At 46.9% G+C, this 17,291-nt stretch overlaps 2 pseudogenes; one reads left to right on the top strand and one right to left on the bottom strand.

Annotated features, from left to right (window-relative positions):
* Nucleotides 1–1,491: 1,491 nt before the first annotated feature.
* LOC120840767 lies at nt 1,492–3,297 on the bottom strand (annotated as a pseudogene).
* Nucleotides 3,298–14,753: 11,456 nt separating this feature from the next.
* LOC121046757 lies at nt 14,754–15,882 on the top strand (annotated as a pseudogene).
* The last annotated feature ends 1,409 nt before the right edge of the window (nt 15,883–17,291 follow it).

Genomic DNA, 17,291 nt, shown 5'->3' with positions numbered 1-17,291 from the left:
TCGTCTGCTCCTTTGCAACGTCGTCTGCTCGCAACATTGCCTGCGTCTGTCTTACCTTTCCTGCGACTTTCGGAAGAGCAGGTCTTTACGAGCGAGCTGGACTTCGCCTTTCAGAGAGGGCAGACTTAATAACTCGAGCGGTACGTTGTTTTTGTCTAACAACTAGCAGACGCGAATCAAGGAGGGAAGTCAAAGCAGTCACTGGCGAGGTGTCCCGAGGCGCCGAGGTTTGTTTGCCAAGAACCGAGAGTGAGCGTGTTAGTGTCCGCAAGTTACCTTCCAAATACTTTTTCCCTCCTTTCGTGTCCGGCGAGACCCCTCATTCTTCAACGGCGTCGGCGGGTTGGCGCAGTTAACGTCGTCTGCTTTACGTCTGCTAGTCAAAGCGATGGCTGCTTTACCTTTCCTGCGTCTGTCGGAGATACACCGCTTTTTCACCGGCGAGAGTCACCGTTTTTTCGGGAAACAAGGAGATAACAAGAGGAAGAAATTGACCTCTTAATCTCAAACTGAGGTCAGCGATCAAAGTATAATACGGGAGGGGTTCACAAGGGTCGCGCGGGCATATTCCATTCAGCACACCGGCCGGTCGTGGGCAGACGGTCGCCGAGTCGCGGAGTGCCTGCTAGGCCTAACTGCCGTGCTCGCTTGGTCGCGTTCGGTGGAATCGTGGCCTTTGGAGCTTTTCCCGGGTGTTTGTGGATCCAGCGTTCTTGTTCGTCGTGGTCTGTTTCAAGTACTTTTTACTTTTTTTTTCTTGCTGCATGAAGGCGGGACGCGTGAGAAGCGCACGAAGAAAAATAAACGTCCGTGGGTCGTCGCGACCGCGACGCTGTCGGCCATGCTGATTTGATCGTAAGAAGTGCGTAAGACAGCTTCGAAGTTGTCGTAGGATTTCGTCGTAACCTGCGCAAAACTTGCGAAAATTTCGTTTCGTGAATACGAATTTGTTCTTAAGTTATGTCTTACGCACATTTTTAGCGTAAGATCGTCGCCTGCACTTCCGAAAGTCGCAGGAAAGGTAAGACAGACGCAGACGACGTTGTGAGCAGACGACGTTGCAAAGGAGCAGACGACGCTCAGATAGGGGGTCGCGATCAGCCAATCAGCGCTCGGCGTTCTGACGTCACCGCTACCCCCTGCGCGAGAAGCAGACGAACTTGCCCTCCGCATAAATGCGTCGCAAGGAGTCTAGTTTAGATTGAAAGTAATCTTACTCTGCACTTCTTTCGCACACTGAGGGAACATGCGAGAAGTCAACTTCATTGTTGGCGACACTTTCTTCCATTTCGTCATCGAAGTGGTCAAGGTAATGCTGAGGCGAGCTGCTAGGTGATTGTATTGGTGAGGACTGCCAGCTAGTAATGGGGCTTTGATGCAACTTTAGTATGTGAGGGGGTGCTGACCAGGTTGGCTATAGAGCAGGGAGTGTGCACAGCTGAATGGAACAGCAGAAAAGCAATGCTTACCAATCTGAAAAAAAAAAAAAAATCAGGGTGACATAAATGTGACGCAAACTCTAATAATTAATTCACAAAAATATTGCCTTCTCAAAAAAATATTCCAGATATGATTACCCGTGCATTCAGCGTTTGGTGTTGTCTAGCATCGCATATTTCTAGATATAGACCTCATTGTCACTTGTACATACTTGGATGCCATAATGGATGGTACTTGGACTGGCCATGCAGTGATGCCTATAGCTCAGCTTCAGCCTTGTCTGTAAATGAGGCTTCCTGGGTAGTCGTCAAACCAATGCTACCTGCCACTGCAGTGCTGTGTTGTGCAGCCAGTGGTTCATCGACGATTTGTGAGTCAAGCAAACAACGGATAAGGAAATTAACTGTTGAACTGAAGACAGAGTGATCGGAATAGAGGACGAGATCAACTCCAGGTGTCTTCTGTTGGTTAGGTGGGTTAGTCGATATACAGAAGAGGTTATGAGTGCACATCTAAGGGCACGAAGAAACATATAGAGCGCTGGCATGGTATGGACGCTCTTTTCAGTCATTTCTTTCGCTGTGGGCAGCGTTTTGCCTTGGCTTCTAACAGGTTTGCATAGGAAATAGCACAATTGAATGCCTTCACTGCATGGATGTGAAACTGGTAGGGAGAATGAAATCTAAGGAGAACTGAAGGAAACTGTCAATGGTACAGTGTTCAAAGTAAAGCACAAAGAATCCCAATGGTTAGCTTTTTTGTGTTCTTAGTTGTTTTCAAATGATTGCAGTGTCCGTTCAGTTTGAAGTACTTTTTGCTTCTGTTTGAATAGTATTCAAAGGCACCGTAGAACGCTGTTTTCACAATATTGCAGTATCTGGTGAGTTTAATATAATCTTGCTTCTGTCTCAGTAGTATTCGCAGCATCTAAGTAACATTTTCACAAGTTATGTGACATTTTTTTTAAACACTCGATCTGTCACTTTACGGATAATGTTGTAACACCACTTTGGTGAGACCTCCTAAATATTTTGTTTCACAGATTTGACAGGTGGCTCATTGCAGGAGGGTTCGTGCAGCAGAGCTATATGTTATTCCTGTGGGGATGCTTGTTTGCTAACCGCAACCGACAGCACGCGATCACAAGGGAAGTTCAGGGAAATTGCAGTCAAAAGGCCGCAGCAACACCGTCAATGCGAACAACAAAAAAATAATATTCTGTTGCACCGCATCTAAGCATTGAGTACGTGCTTGTAGCTGTGCTGCGGTAAATCTTAGTGCGAATCAGCGAACACCTCTTATACGCCTAAAAATAATTACTTGATACCGCGATGGAAATCAATCATCGCGCGCACTGTGGCTGGTCCTCGTAAACACAAGTTGCAACATACGTACGTACCTCGTTGTTCCCTTTTGGTGGTAAACTGACGAACAGCGTTGACACTGCATCGTGCCTAAGCCAGACATGTCTTCGGTTGTGGTTCGAAACGAGATCGAGAGTCGTCGATGTCCTCATATCAGTCGCCCGTGAAATGGGCCGCGCGCAAAATCATTGAATCCAAAGGCTCCCAGCCGTCGCGCGCGACGCCTACATTCCAGCTATTCCGCGTCGACGGATGCTTCGGGAAGCGGAAAAATGAAACAGCCGCCTCCTTCTTCTGCGGCTTAAAGCACCCAACAGCACAACATACCTTCACCATTCTCGCAATGCGGCGGAGAAAGAGAGGCGCGGAGATGATCAGGTGCTAGACGCGAGGCGGCAGGGCGTCAGACTCTGTGCTCGCAAGAGTTCCTAGGCGAAGAGAGTCGCCGAGCGTGGCGAGCCCGAGTCAACATCACGTGACCCATGGACTCCATGATGTGACTATTGGAGGCCGGGGTAGAAACTGGCTACATCATGTTCTCTCAGGGTTGCTTGATCATTTATTGCAAATCATCAATACCAGAAAATTGATTTTTGCAATTACTATAGAGCTCCAAAATTCATGAAACTTGTTGTGAACACTGCATGACACATGTAGACCTCATATCTATCTCCCAAAATATTCATTTCATAACCCCTTTCTGTGCGGTTTAGGTTTAAAGTTCACGTTCGAGCAACCTACAAATGGGACCCTGCAAATTTTAGATCTGTCGTTTTCGTCCCAAGCCAAGCACCTATGTTGTTCCTTTTCTCCTCGGTGAAAGAAACGCATTTTGCCTTACACTTCGTCTCATTCTAAGCTTGTCAAAAGGGGCATAGCCATATCCATTCTAGGCTCGGACCTGGCAAAGACGTGTCATTATGCCGTTAAGAACAGTTGTGGATCTTACCTTAAACGCCTTGGAGCCTGGTTTCCCTCAGGCAGTCCTAAGAGAGCTTCTGGAACCCCCGTTGAAGAACATTGAAGTTGTTAATCAGCAACAGACAAAATATAAAAAAAACAGCGCCCGGTAGTAGTCCCGTACCTGCATAAATTGTCCCACAACTGAAAAAAAAAATATCCAACAGGTATGATGCTCTAGTGGTGTTTCCTGCCCTTGCCCCCCCCCCCCCCCCCCATTCCCCCCCCTCCCCAAAATGTTAGCTTAGATCTGCGCAAAGGTGGGCTCCGTAATTGACAATCGTTCACGAACCGCATGCCGCAAAAAACACAAGGACTAGTTCGTTTCCTGCACGGAAGGTGTAGTTTACAAGATCCCCCTAGTGTGTGGTGTTTGCTGAAAGATGCCTCAACGACCGGCTTAAAGAACATTTTCATTACCTACACGCAACGGTAGAAGGGAATCTGCCTACACCACGGTGGAAGAAACACATTTAGGTGATGACCCTGTCTGACGCGGCGGCCACATTAACTTCGGCCGTAGCGTCCTCTATACTCACAAAGCCTGGCAGTTCGATGAAGTAGCCATAGAGCGCCCGGCCGCACATTTAGGGCGCGTTGATCTGGTAGCTCATATCATTTGTCGAGGAGTGTGGTAGTGAGCGCACAGCTTTTGAGCGGCGAGGACCAGAAACACACTGTTCGCTATGGCTCGGGAGATGTCGAAGCTACGGAGATAGCGGCCGCCGAGGACTGTGGCGGAAGCTACGCCACAGTCCTCGGCACTCACTACCGCACTCCAACAGCCACAGACCGGCTGAGGATGTCCCCAGGACCATCTGCGATGTCTGGGCAGTTCTGTGCTTTATGGAGAATGGACCTGCGAAATCTCCATGCAGGGGATACTAACCTTTCGACGCTGTTCCCGTGTATCAATATCTGTAATCTGTAATCAATCAGCCCCGGCAGCTCGCTCCACAATTTTGAATGTTAGGGGTGGAACAAGCTGAACAATGAGGGAAGGAAAAGCAGAAAAGACAACCTACCGCTGGACTACCAACTATTTTCATAAGTCGTCCATCTCTTCTAATAGTTCTTATGCGTACCCATTTTTTTAAAATACTGAATTGTGTTGCCCTCTTCCTTCTATTTATACTGAGCCATGAGGGCGCCCTGCTGAAAGAGCTTTTCTTGAGGTTGCAGGGCTATCGAGGCTCAATGCTCAGCTGGTTCCACCCGTAATGTATAATGACCAACTAGCTCAACTCATATCCCTGTAGTAATTTTGAATAAAAACATAACAGACGAAACCGAAACGGAGGAACGGGGAAGGGGTGGCGTTCCATGTAACCTCGACAACAGGAGAGAAAAATAATAGTGTGTTTCGGTGTCTCGCCGCAGCGGGGCGCCCGTCACATGACTCTTCACTTATTCGTTACTAGCCGCTCTACCTTTTCACTTCTGGCGGCTGTGTCACGTGACCTTCTGCCAGGCTTTGTCAGTTCAGAGAAGGCTATGGTTCAGCGCACCGAGCGCCTCACTCGCACGGGAATAGATGGCGCCCAAGTATGGTGCCCTCCCAAATCGACCGCTTGGGTTGTTTCTCCCAGCGGTGGTCCCGCATTCCCTCGCTCACCGCTTCTTGTTGTACCCACGGTGGAAAAAACATATTTAGGTGATGACTCTCTGTCCAACGCGGAGGCCACATTATGTTCGGCGCATCGAGCGCGCTTCACTCGCACGGGGATAGTAGCTGCCCAAGTATGGGGTTCCTCCCAAACCGACCGCTCCGGTTGTTTTTCCCAGCGGTGGTCCCACATTCACTCGCTCACCGCTTCTTGCTTTAACTCACCGCCGCCACGCCGCCACCAAAGCTCCGTAAATCTGTGTTCTCTTCCTTCTTCTTCATCTTCAGATTGAGGCTCACCTTCGTGCACGATAGTGGCACCTGTGATTGACACAGCGCCAAAGCAAAACACGAGGCCAGCCACTGGCCGCACACCACCACTCCGCGAAAAAGGCTAGCACGCTAAGCCGCCGACACCACGGCGGCCGAGGAGAGACCTCATACCGCAGCACTCTCCGCGACGGCGCGGAACAAACTACTCCTGGTTCGAAGCTAACTCCACACACGATCTGGTCGCTCTCTCTCCGTGGGAAGAGAGGACAGAGTCACCACCTAAATATGTCTCGTCCACCGTGGCCTACACACTGTCTCGCCAGCCAGTGTGCTACCGACTTGTTTAATCAGTTCTAGGCTTCCTTTCTTTTCAGAACATCTCTCTCTCTTTGCTCACCGGCGATTAGTGACACAACTATACTCGGGAGATTTTAAGATCAGACTACCCGAGAAATGCTCAAAGCTTATCAAATTTAAAGAAAAAAAATGTACAGCAGTGCGTAAGTGATACACAAAGGCTCTAAGTACAAAGAAAAAAGCAATGGAGACATGGGGCGCCCGTGGCGCACCGATGAGTGAATAGGAATAACAGAGTAAACTTTCTTGTTTAACACCAGTCTTGTTCAATTCCTGTAGGCCGTTTCTACTCCTTTTAAAATAATGTTTCCTACCACCGGCATGCTCTAAAATTCCGAAGAGGACGTCGTGACGCACATGGTCAAAAGCCTTTGCTAAGTCAATCTGTAGCACGGCTACTCGACGTCCTTCGCTTTCAACGCACTCCAATACGCTTAGCGCCACGTGACTGTTAGTAAGTATGGTCCCCCCTCGGATCTCGGATGCCACAAGTCTGATGCACCCCAACGAGATCGGAGACAATGCTCTGGAGGTGGTTAGCCAGAACTTTCCCAAATATTTTGTAGCCTATATTACAAAGAGTTATGGGGCGGTGGCCTGTTTCAAACTGCAATTTATCAACATCATTGGTCTTTGATATCAAGAAAGTATGCGTTCTGGTGAAGCGGGGCGGTTGGCTATGCACCTTATAAGCGGGAATGAAGAGTTGCAAGAAAAAATGGGTATAAAATGTTTTTAAAACGCTTGAAAACTCGGCGCTGAGGCCGTCAGGACCCGGAGACTTACTGAGTGGCAGCAAGTTGATGGTGTCCTCGAGTTCCGACAGCTTAATACATGACTCTAAATCGATAATACTTTGCGCGGGATGAATGTGCAGGCCAGAAAGTATATTATTCAAATTATTAAGACAAATTGGCGCGTTATTGCAAAAAAAAAAAAAGTATAATATCTGACAAAGACGTCTTGTATTACGTTTTTGCCAGACGTGAGCATTGAACCTGAGTGTATAGAATTTATTTGTGTGGCGTAAGCATACTTATGCTCTACAAATAGAGCGCGCTTCGTCGGTGGCTCACCGAGTAGAAACGTTTCGGCTCGCGAGCGCACTATCGCGCCCCGATACCGCTCCTGGGACAGCTCATTCAGCTGCGCCTTTATAAAACAAAAAAATATCATTAAAAAAGTCACCGGGACTTTCACACACTAGCTGGCTCAGCTGTTTTGAATTATCTTCCAGCGTTGTCTCACGCTGCCGCGATTCAAAACGTAGAATACTAGAACGTTCGATAGCTATCATTTTTACAGTGTCTTTCCAAAATTACTTTTCGAACAGTGGATTACGTCTAATATTTATTTCCAACCACGATGACTGCACCGATTCAAGAAATAATTCGTCATTCAACAACTTAGCGTTGAGTTTCCAAAGGCTCCAAATAAAAGAATTCTTTCCTGCACCCTTCCCGACCACCACCGCCAAGAGGCAATGGTCAGTAAAGGCCACAGGTGTTGCTTTGTAACTACTTATATTATGAAACATGAATGACAATATATACGTTCGGTCGAGTCTGGCATGAGACGTACCTTGGAAATGAGTGAACGATAGTTTATTTTAACAGTGTTTTAAGCTTCCTACGTCAACAAGATAGCACACCTCCGTAGTATCCTGAAAAAAACTTGCACTACTGTCGATAGCAATGCTCGTTCGCACCCTATCGCTAGCGAAACGAACAAATTTTGAAATCGTCAAGTAATAGGATGCACTTATCAGTTTGAAGAAAATACACCAATTCATCAAAAACAACGCTCTCTCTCTCCAACATCGTTTGGCGCATAGATGCAAATGACGCAATATTCCTACTGGTGCAAACAAAAATCGACAAGAATAGAAAGGTCGTTTTCGTCAGTAACGATAAACAGTTGTTCAATTCGCAAAGACGTCTTTCAAAACAAAAGACATCCATCCAGCAGAGGTACCTACAGCATGGCTAACGCAGACCTCAAAGTCGGAAAGAAATACCCCAAGCGCTTTCGCGGTACCCTCCTCGCTTTCAACTTTTTTTTCCTGCGCCGAAAGAATATGAATAGCTCCTTTTAATAAAAGACGCTTCAACCGCAGCTGTTTCCTGCGCGTTCCCATACCACGGACTTTTAAAGTCGCAACGTTAAAAGTATCTGTGACAATGCCGTCGTGCGTGGGTACTCACCACACAAGGTGACGAACAGCCGGTTGAAAAAAAGGGGTCCGCAAGTCTTTACTTGCTCCGACGGCGGTCGTCCTGGGGAATGCGGGGCACCTGGTCGTAGCGCCCTTTCTTCTTGAAGCTGACGCGCATGCTTAGGAGGGGACCTCTGCTGGTTACCCCCCCCCCCCCCCCCTGCGCCCCGACGCCTCCAGCTCTAAGCTGCGCTTGGTAGCAAAGCTCGCCTGGTCTACCATGTCAAGCGATTCCTGACTTGCCGTCGACGACCAGGGCTACACGACCGCGGGGGACTTGGGCTCGGCTACCACGCAAGGGGTGGCAGAAAGGCCGCTTTCGACGGAAGCGCCGGGGATGCTGGCCGCCACGGCGGCGTCAGGACTCATGGCCACGACTGCGGCGGCAGGCAGAACAGGGATCTCGGGGGCGGCAGAGGGAAGCGGAGTAAGCCCGAGGGCAAATCTCCTTCTCGGCATTGACGCTGCCGTTCAGAGCCTGCTCCTGAGCCTGGGTGCGTTCAGGAAGTCCGCTGGCGTCGACGGCGGGGCCCGGCAGGCCGGAGGCGCCGCTCTGCGAAGTCTCCTCAGCTTCGTCTTCATCCATGACCATGTCGTTGGCAGGGGATAAAGGCCCCCTCGATGTAGCGTTTGCGTAAGTCCGGACGCACTCGTCTGCAGTGTTTCCGAAGTTGTGACACTTTAGGCACTTTGGTGCCGTACAGTTCTTGCGGACGTGGCCGGCACGCTGGCAACGCAGACACATTGGTGCGCGTCGGGGACGACGACAAGCGCCGTTCCACCTGGCAGCTGAAGCTGGTTTGGGAGGCTTTCCAGTGTCGTGCCGCTGCCCAACGTCATCCGCACTAGCCGCGTAGTGGACTCGATTCCTTCGAATCCTTTTACACGCCAAAAGTCCTTGGTAACTTTCTCAACCTTGTCGAAGCCCTCTAAGGGTTCTTCTGACGGTCTCCACTGACGGTCTCGTCTGGAACGTGGTGCGGAAGTCAGTGAGTGTACTTTAAGTCTCACCTCGGCTTTGTTCGGGTCCAGTACGAAGCAGGCCTTGTCCTCGATGCAGTCTCTTTAGGGCCAGCCGCCTTCGCTTCGCTTCCGTCGTTTTCAAAGTCATAATCCTGAGATGGTTTATTTGAAAGGAGCCAGAAAAACGATGTCCTCAGGGACGCCAGCAGAGCCCAGACTACCACGAAAGTCCTCAATACGGTATGGTCGCGCAGTCACGTCGCAGTGAAAAAACACCGAGATTAAAATGACGATGCCTCGAGGAAGGGGCGGCATAACAACTCGATAATCTGTCGAAACATCTTCCACATCAAAATAAAGAAAACCTCGGCTCGCGGGAGCCGATAACACCGCTTCAGAGGATTGATTGATTGATTGGGTTTTAGGGGCGCAAAAGCATCTAAGGCTATAATGCGCCAAGTACATACACTATTGCTGGGGGAGGGTTACGGAGAAGAAAGAGCTTTAGTAGCAGATGATAGAATAAAACAATGGACATGATCTATGTATAAGTGTAAAAGGTATGGACATGAGTTCAAAACAATAAACTCACAGTCGGTGTAGAAGGTCGATTGCTTTGAGGAAGTTAAAAACACAAGAGTGTGCTATGAGGGCTACATCGCCAAGTAAAACCATCAGATGTAGGGGAGTATGCTTTTTGTAAAGCTGTGAAAAGTGGTTACGGCGCTCTAGGCCATACGCATTGCATTCAACTAGAATATGAAGTATAGTCAAAGGGCGATAACAGTGTTCGCACTGTGGAGTATCTTCTCCCCGCAAAAGGTGCTCATGTGTGAGCCGCGTATTTCCAATCCTGAGACGGCAGAGTACCGCCTTATAGAATCGCTCACAGTGCCGGGCACTCTCCCATTCCTTCAAGAGTTATTTCACCATATACAACTTTTTGTTTATCTCAGTAACCCACTCATTTTGCAATCTCTGCAGTACGCAGTGTCTAACCACCTTGTAATAATTCTTTTGGGGAATTTCGTTGAGGTGCAAAATTTGTGTGTCAGCAGAGTGCGCAGCCTGACCTGCCTCCTCATTACCCGGGATGCCAACGTGACTTGGCACCGAACAGAGCATAATATCACATTCGTTCTTGATTTCACAGATTATATTACTCTGCAGGTTTGAAACCAAGAGGTTTGTGGGGATATTCAGTGAGACAAGGGTTTTCAATGTGCTTAAAGAGTCTTGTATACTATGGAGCGACGAAGCGTCTTCTCAATGGTATATTCAACAGCAAGAAGTAGACCGTACAATTCTGCCGTTAAAATTGTGGTAAAGAGTTTCAGTCTTTTTATCTTGAAAGCGGATGGTCCAATCCTTGCACAGCCTACAAAGGATTCAGTTTTAGTACCGCCTGTATAAAGGCTTGTGTGGTGCTGATAGTGGCTCTGTAGTTCGAAAAACGCTTGCATCAGCACTTCGTCCGGAGTGTCTTTCCTGCTGTGTTTTGTCAGTGTAAAGTCACAATGGATGAGGGAGTAATCCCAAGGAGCTACAGTGCTTCTGTGCTGCGTCACGCAGGGTTTGGGCGCCAGACCGAAGAGTTCTGCTGCCGTAGTATTTCTCAAGGCAAAAGGAGGAACAAAACTTGGCTTATTTCGGAAAGTCCTTTGAAACCTCAATTTTACAACAAAGTCATGAGCAGAATGGAGAGGAACATACCTTACTTGAAGTGAATACATGAATCCTAGAGCAAAGCGTCTTTTCTCAAGAGAAACCTCATTGGCCTCCGCATAAAGGCTGGGAACCGGGGAAGTGCGGAAAGCTCCGACAGACAGCCGTAGCCCCTGATTATGAATAGGGTCTAACATCTTCAATACTGATGCTTTAGCTGAGCCATACATAAAGCTACCATAATTTAGACGGGAACGAAGCGCTGAACGGGTGATGCGTAACAGGCACAGTCTATCAGAACCCCAAGATTGATAAGAAAATACTTTTAGAATATTAAGTGATTTTGTGCATTTCAACTTCAACTGCTTAATGTGAGAAACAAAAGATAATTTTGAATCGAACAGAAGACTTAAGAACTTATGTTCACTCTTCACAGCTATAGGCAGTTTATAAATGGTTAATGAAGGATCTTGAAAAATTCTTCGCCGGCGGGAAAAGCATACAAACACTGTTTGTTTCTATGGAAAACCTGAAACCGTCGGTATCAGCCCAGTTTGTCATTTTGTTGATTGTCAGTTGAACTCTCCTTCCACATATGGAGCGGTTACATGATGATACTGAAACTTGGATGTCATCAACATAGATAGAGTATTAAACTGAAGGAGGTATTAATCGGGCAATGGAGTTTTTTTTATAATTAAAAGGGTGACATTAAGTACACCACCCTAAGAAACACTTTTTCTGTAAAAAATCTCGAGAGAAAGTTGTTCCAAATTTCACACGAAATGAGCGGAACTCTAAATAGCTTTCAATGACGCCGAACATGCTCCCGCAAATACCGATGTTGATCAGATGTTGCAGGATTCACACTCGCCAGGCAGTATCATAAGCCTTCTCCAGATCAAAAAACACAGAAAGGCAGTGCTACTTGTTCAAAAATGCCTCTCTCACGGCTGCCTCGACGCGAACCAGGTGGTCCACTGTGGATCGTGCTGACCGAAAGCTGCACTGATACCTGTCTAAAAGTTTGTGAGTTTCGAGATAATACATAAGCCTTCTGTTAATTATTCGTTCCTGAGTTTTTGATAAACAGCTAGTCAGTGCAATTGGCCTATAACCAGAGGCACTAGAAGGGCCCTTTCCCGGTTTAAGCAAGGATACTACAAAGACCACCTTCGAAGAAGTTGGAAAGTGCCTTTCAGACCGAATTTTATTGGAAATACATAAAATGAGTTGAACAGTTGAGGGATGAAGATGTTGAAGCATAATGTAAGGAATTCAGGTGCAGTCTGCTTAGGGGAATGAAAAACCATTTCAAGTTCATGCAATCTGAGAGGAGCATTATATGGGTCTAGATAGCCACTGGAACTATTGACAGACCTTTTTTCTACCTGTGCTTTGTGTAGAAAGGAAGTAGGCGTGTAGCTAGTTCCTTGAGCTGGAGACAAACTCGAAATGTTCGCCAAGAATGTCTGCCTGTTCTTCGAGGCTTTCAGGGCATAATCCATTTTTGTCAAGAGAGGAATAAAAAAAGCACGGTAAGAGCCATTCTTTTTGTGGACTCGATCCCATACGTCCTTTGGTGTTGCCGGACCATTTATAGAGGATGAATACTTCTCTCAACAATGTCTTTTAGACAACCTTCGAACAAAAAGGCGCAGAAGCCTTCATTTTCTTGAATGTAATAAGGTTGCTCGATGTAGGGTACCGCCTTAAAATGCCCCATGCTTTGTTTTGTTTCTTTTTAGCCTCTCGGCAGTCTTTATTCCACCATTACTTTGGTCGTTTGGGAAGGTAAGTGGATGTCATGGGTATTGCGAGCATAGCAGTTTCCAATATATGCTTTGTGATATGGTCTACTGCCTTTTCAATAGAGAGGTGATGGAGAGATGTAATAGCTAAAACAGAGTGACAGGGTGATTGGGAAAGTCTAAAATAATTGGAAAATTATCACTGTCATAAGGATTAGGAATGACTTTCGATGTAAGAAAAGGAAATAATGTGGGATCCACAATTGAAAGATCAATTAATGTGAATGTACGTGTTCCTGATGAAAAATGTGTAGGTTCTTTCGAGTTGAGCAAACATAATGCTGATGACAGTAAAAAGCGCTCGATAAGTGGTCCTCATGTATCTTTTCGCCCACTTCCCCAGAGAGGAGTATGAGCATTAAAATCACCCACAAGCACAAAAGGAGAAGGAAGCTGATCACAAAGTAATTCAAGTTCCTCATACTTAAGCTGGTAGTTTGGAGGTATATATACTGAACAAATAGTAATCAATCGGTTAGTTAGTATACGTGTAGCAACAGCCTCTACTTTTTTTTGTTTAAGGGTACTTCAAAACAGGGTGAAGAGGGTTGCAAAACGACAGAAGAACCTCCAGATGGATGGCTTGAATGCTGCCGATCTCTCCGATACATTTGGAAATGGTTGAAGACGTTTGTGTTACTCTCTTTTAGGTGAGTCTCTTGCAAACAGAGCGCAATGGGACCGCATTCCTCTAGTAAATCAGTAATGTCATCATAGTTTGCAAGAAGATCCGGACAGTTCCATTGCAGAAGAGGTGGAGGCATTATTATGCAAAAAAGATATGCAAGTATAAGAAATACAATATACTACTCTGGTCCTGGGATGAAGTTCCCAAGGGAAACTACTTTGGTTGTATCACTGTTTTGTTTTTTCGTTTTTATTCTTCGTTTTAGAAATCTCCAACTCCATATCGTCCTGAAGGGACGAAAGAGCGGAAGGCTCGGTGGCCTCGTCCCTCGCCTCTACCTCTTGAGACGAGGCTTGTTGTGTAGGTCTGGGCAGAGTCGAGGCACTGGGCAGAGTCGACTACGAATTCCTCGCTCGCTTCATCGCTCGCTGCGGCGATGACTTCGGAGGACTTGCATTCCCCCCTTATTTTCCAGTTTCTCGGATTTCTTTACGCCACTCAGTCGCTCACACACGATGTAAAATTCACCAGAATCGGAGCACGTATGTCGCTTGTATATTCCAAAAACCACTGGGAGCGGCGGGACGGCTTCGCTGAACTGCAGTTACGGGACACTTATAATGAATACAAGTTTGGTACTATCAACCTCTGTCATACGTTATGCATTACGTTTATGTTAAATAACTATTCGATGATACGAGATCACGCATTTAAGATGTTGGTAACGCCGGACAAACGCGCACGAAGAAACGACGTGAGTTGCGGGAGCACACAACGTAAAAAGAGTATGTGAAAAAAAAAAATATAGTCCATTATTACGTCTCTACTCGGAGCTCTGAGGAGGTCTTTGGTAGGAGGCGTCGATAGGGGCCACCGCCGCCACTGCCTCTATTCCGATGTTTGGCTCAACCTACGACGACGCGCCACTTTGATTCGCTTTCGTTTCCGGGATTTTTTAACCCTTCGGAGCATAAAAATGCTCGCGTGATACCCTGGCTGTATAACAAACTAATATTTATTTAATATTCATAATTTTGTTTCTATAGTTTAAATTTGCCTGAAAAAGTTTCTTCGAAGTGAACGATATGTAGAACTTCCGTGAAAAAAGAAAGTTTTAGTGCCCTTTGTCGGTCCCCAAGTCCAATGGCTAAATTAACAATAACAAAAGTTCGCAAATATTTCTTTGGTTTAAATTTGGTGCTTCTTGAATAATAAAAGGCCTTTGACGCACTTCACCGCAGCACCTAAAGTACAGCTGAATTCCGCAATTCGTATATTTGCTGAATGCCGTATATTCGTACGAAGCAATTAACATTCGCAAAATAAAATGCAGTTTCAATGGATAATTTTTGTAAGTTCCTCAGTGTATGTAAAAACGGTATCAAACACAACCCATTAAATAACGTGTCAATACCACTTTAGCAAAAAAATGATGTCTAAAATAATATTATCTAAATCTAGGCAGTTAAATATGGAAAGTGTGTTTTTGTATTGCCTGGTTACCTACAGCCGAGCAAAATAAGTAAATAAAATTCTGAGTCTGAGGCCGTGTTTGACCGTGTTTATTAAAATATGTCAATCTGATTAGACCTTAAAGATCGTTCTGAATCGTTTTACTTCCTGTGAATTATCTTTTGCTGATATAGACTGCCGGCTGAACGGAATAAGTTCAGACATGTTTCCACCGTTCTTTTTCATTTTCTAGTGAATACATGCGCAAGCAATGAATGATGTAGCAAATTGTTTTCTATATTTGAAGTGCTTCCCGAATGTTTCGCCGAGGAACTTACATTTGATAAGAAAGGGCTGAAATCGTCCAGTGCACTTTTGATCTTTCTTGCATATTACTAAGGCTGTACCTTCTCAAATGTCTTATTTACAGGTTGACAAAGAAGCTATAGAGCGCCTTCCTGAACCAAGAATCATCAAGCACCATCTGCAATTTTTGAGGTCTCCGTACCGCGCCAAGGCCTGGTAATCGTACGGCACCCATTCGACTGTGTCGTTTCCTTCTATCACCACTGCCTTGGTGACTTGGTGACCGATTCAACCTGAACATGAGAGCCGACACATAGTTTGATGAGTTCTTCGAAGACTTCATGGACGGCCATGTCCCCCCCCCCCCCCCCCCCCCCCCCCCTTTCGGTGAATACTTCTAACACATCCTCTCCTGGTACCCGCGCCAAAAGGATACGAACGTTCATTTCTTCTACTACGAGAATCCCAAGGTGAACGCGAGCGAAGAAATTTTGAAGATAGCTCATTTTATCGACGAGTCTCTTGCAGACCGACTTCGCAAGGACGAAGGGCTTTTGAAAGACGTGGCTCAGAGGACATCCTTCGAAAACATGAAGGCAAACGTCGAGATTGCCGGGGGCGCACACAAGAAGGGACCAGCGGATGAGCAAAAAGACCCCAGTTCATTCACACCTCTTGAGAACTTCATCCGTAAGGGGCGCGTCGGAGACTGGAGGTCCCACTTCAACAAAGATCCAGAGCAGAGACTTCGCAGCGTCTACGAAAGGCGAATGCAGGGAACCGAAATGTGGGACGTTTGGAAAAAATATTTGGGATACGACGACGCTGCGACAGCCATCTAAAATATCCAGCCGCGTGAAAATGTACGGTGTGTTAGAGTGTTCGCCAATAATAGTATTAATGGTATAGAAACCATATAAGAAGATGAAATAAAATTAAAAAAAAAATGTTGCAATAAAAAATAACATTTTAGTGTTTTTTTTTTCTGTTCTACGGTTTGGCATTGCTGTGCTCTATCAGCATTTTACGCTTATAGATTATTCGGGTGTGTGCACACATTTGTATGTACTGACCTCGCTTAGTGTAAATAAGTTGAACTGCCTATGAGCCTGATTTTTTTATAGGGTAAATCTGGATTTATAACATAATGTGAGGGAGACAGAGGCTTGGCGATCGGTTTCAATTTTGTTTATATTCGAACTGACCCGCGCTGCCCCGGGCGGGCAGCGCAAGCTATTGGCGATGGTGGTGATGATGACGACAATGAGGGTGATGGCTGCACGGGACGATGGATGGGTTACATTACCCCCCTCCCCCCCGGGGGGGGGGGGGGGGGGGAGGAGGGGTTGGGAGGGTGGGGTGGTTAGTGGTGAAGGGAAGCGATGGGTAGCGGTGAGTGGTAGGGTTTCAAGCAGTTCACATGTAGAACCTCTGAAATACGACGGCGGCCATCGCAGGAGGAGGACACGGGTTCGGCGAGGTATGACACGGGGGATGTTTGCGCGATGACTCGGTAGGGGCCGATGTACTTGTGACGAAACTTGTCAATTCGGGCGGCTTGTCGGGCGGGGGTCCAAACCTACACAAGGGCACGGGAGCGTAGGAGGTATGCGTATGATGCTTGTCGTAGCGATCCTTGGCTTGTTGCGATGTGCGTAGCTGTGCGAGCTGGCGGCACTCTTCGGCACGGGAGATGAAATTGGCAGGGGAGACAGGGCAAATGGCAGCCAGAGCAGGAGTGTCCGAGGTCATTTGAGGAATTCCCGAACGAAGAGTTTCATCGGAAGAACAGACTGTGTCCGCGATGGAAAAGGGAGTCGCTGTTGGTGGAACTATGGATGCAAGCTCCTGTTGGATAATACGTCGCAACCCGGTGTCGTCGGTCTCAGGCGTGGGGTTGCTTGTAGTTGGTCGGAGAAAACGGGCAAGCTCATCTCGTACAAGTTTTTGTATTATCTGCTTGAGAGAGTCAGTGGATATAGAATGCAGTGCAATTGATGAACTGTCATGCAGAGCTCGGACTTGAAGGCGGGAATTCCGAGCCTCATCTAGCCGCTGACAGTGCGTAGTGATGTCCTTCACTGTCGTCGGGTTTTGCACGAGAAGGACATTAAATGCCTCTTCAGAGATGCCTTTCATAACATGGCGGACTCGGTCGGCCTCGAACATGTCATTGTCATATCGGCGGCAAAGTGAAAGAGCGTCTTCAATATAAGAAGTGTACGTCTCGCCAGATGTCTCGATCCTGGCT

Source organism: Ixodes scapularis, unplaced genomic scaffold (assembly GCF_016920785.2).
Source record: "Ixodes scapularis isolate PalLabHiFi unplaced genomic scaffold, ASM1692078v2 PGA_scaffold10__122_contigs__length_95168666, whole genome shotgun sequence".
NCBI lineage: Eukaryota > Metazoa > Arthropoda > Arachnida > Ixodida > Ixodidae > Ixodes > Ixodes scapularis.
Note: the sequence above shows the minus strand (reverse complement) of the source record. Positions and strands in the feature narration are given on the sequence as shown.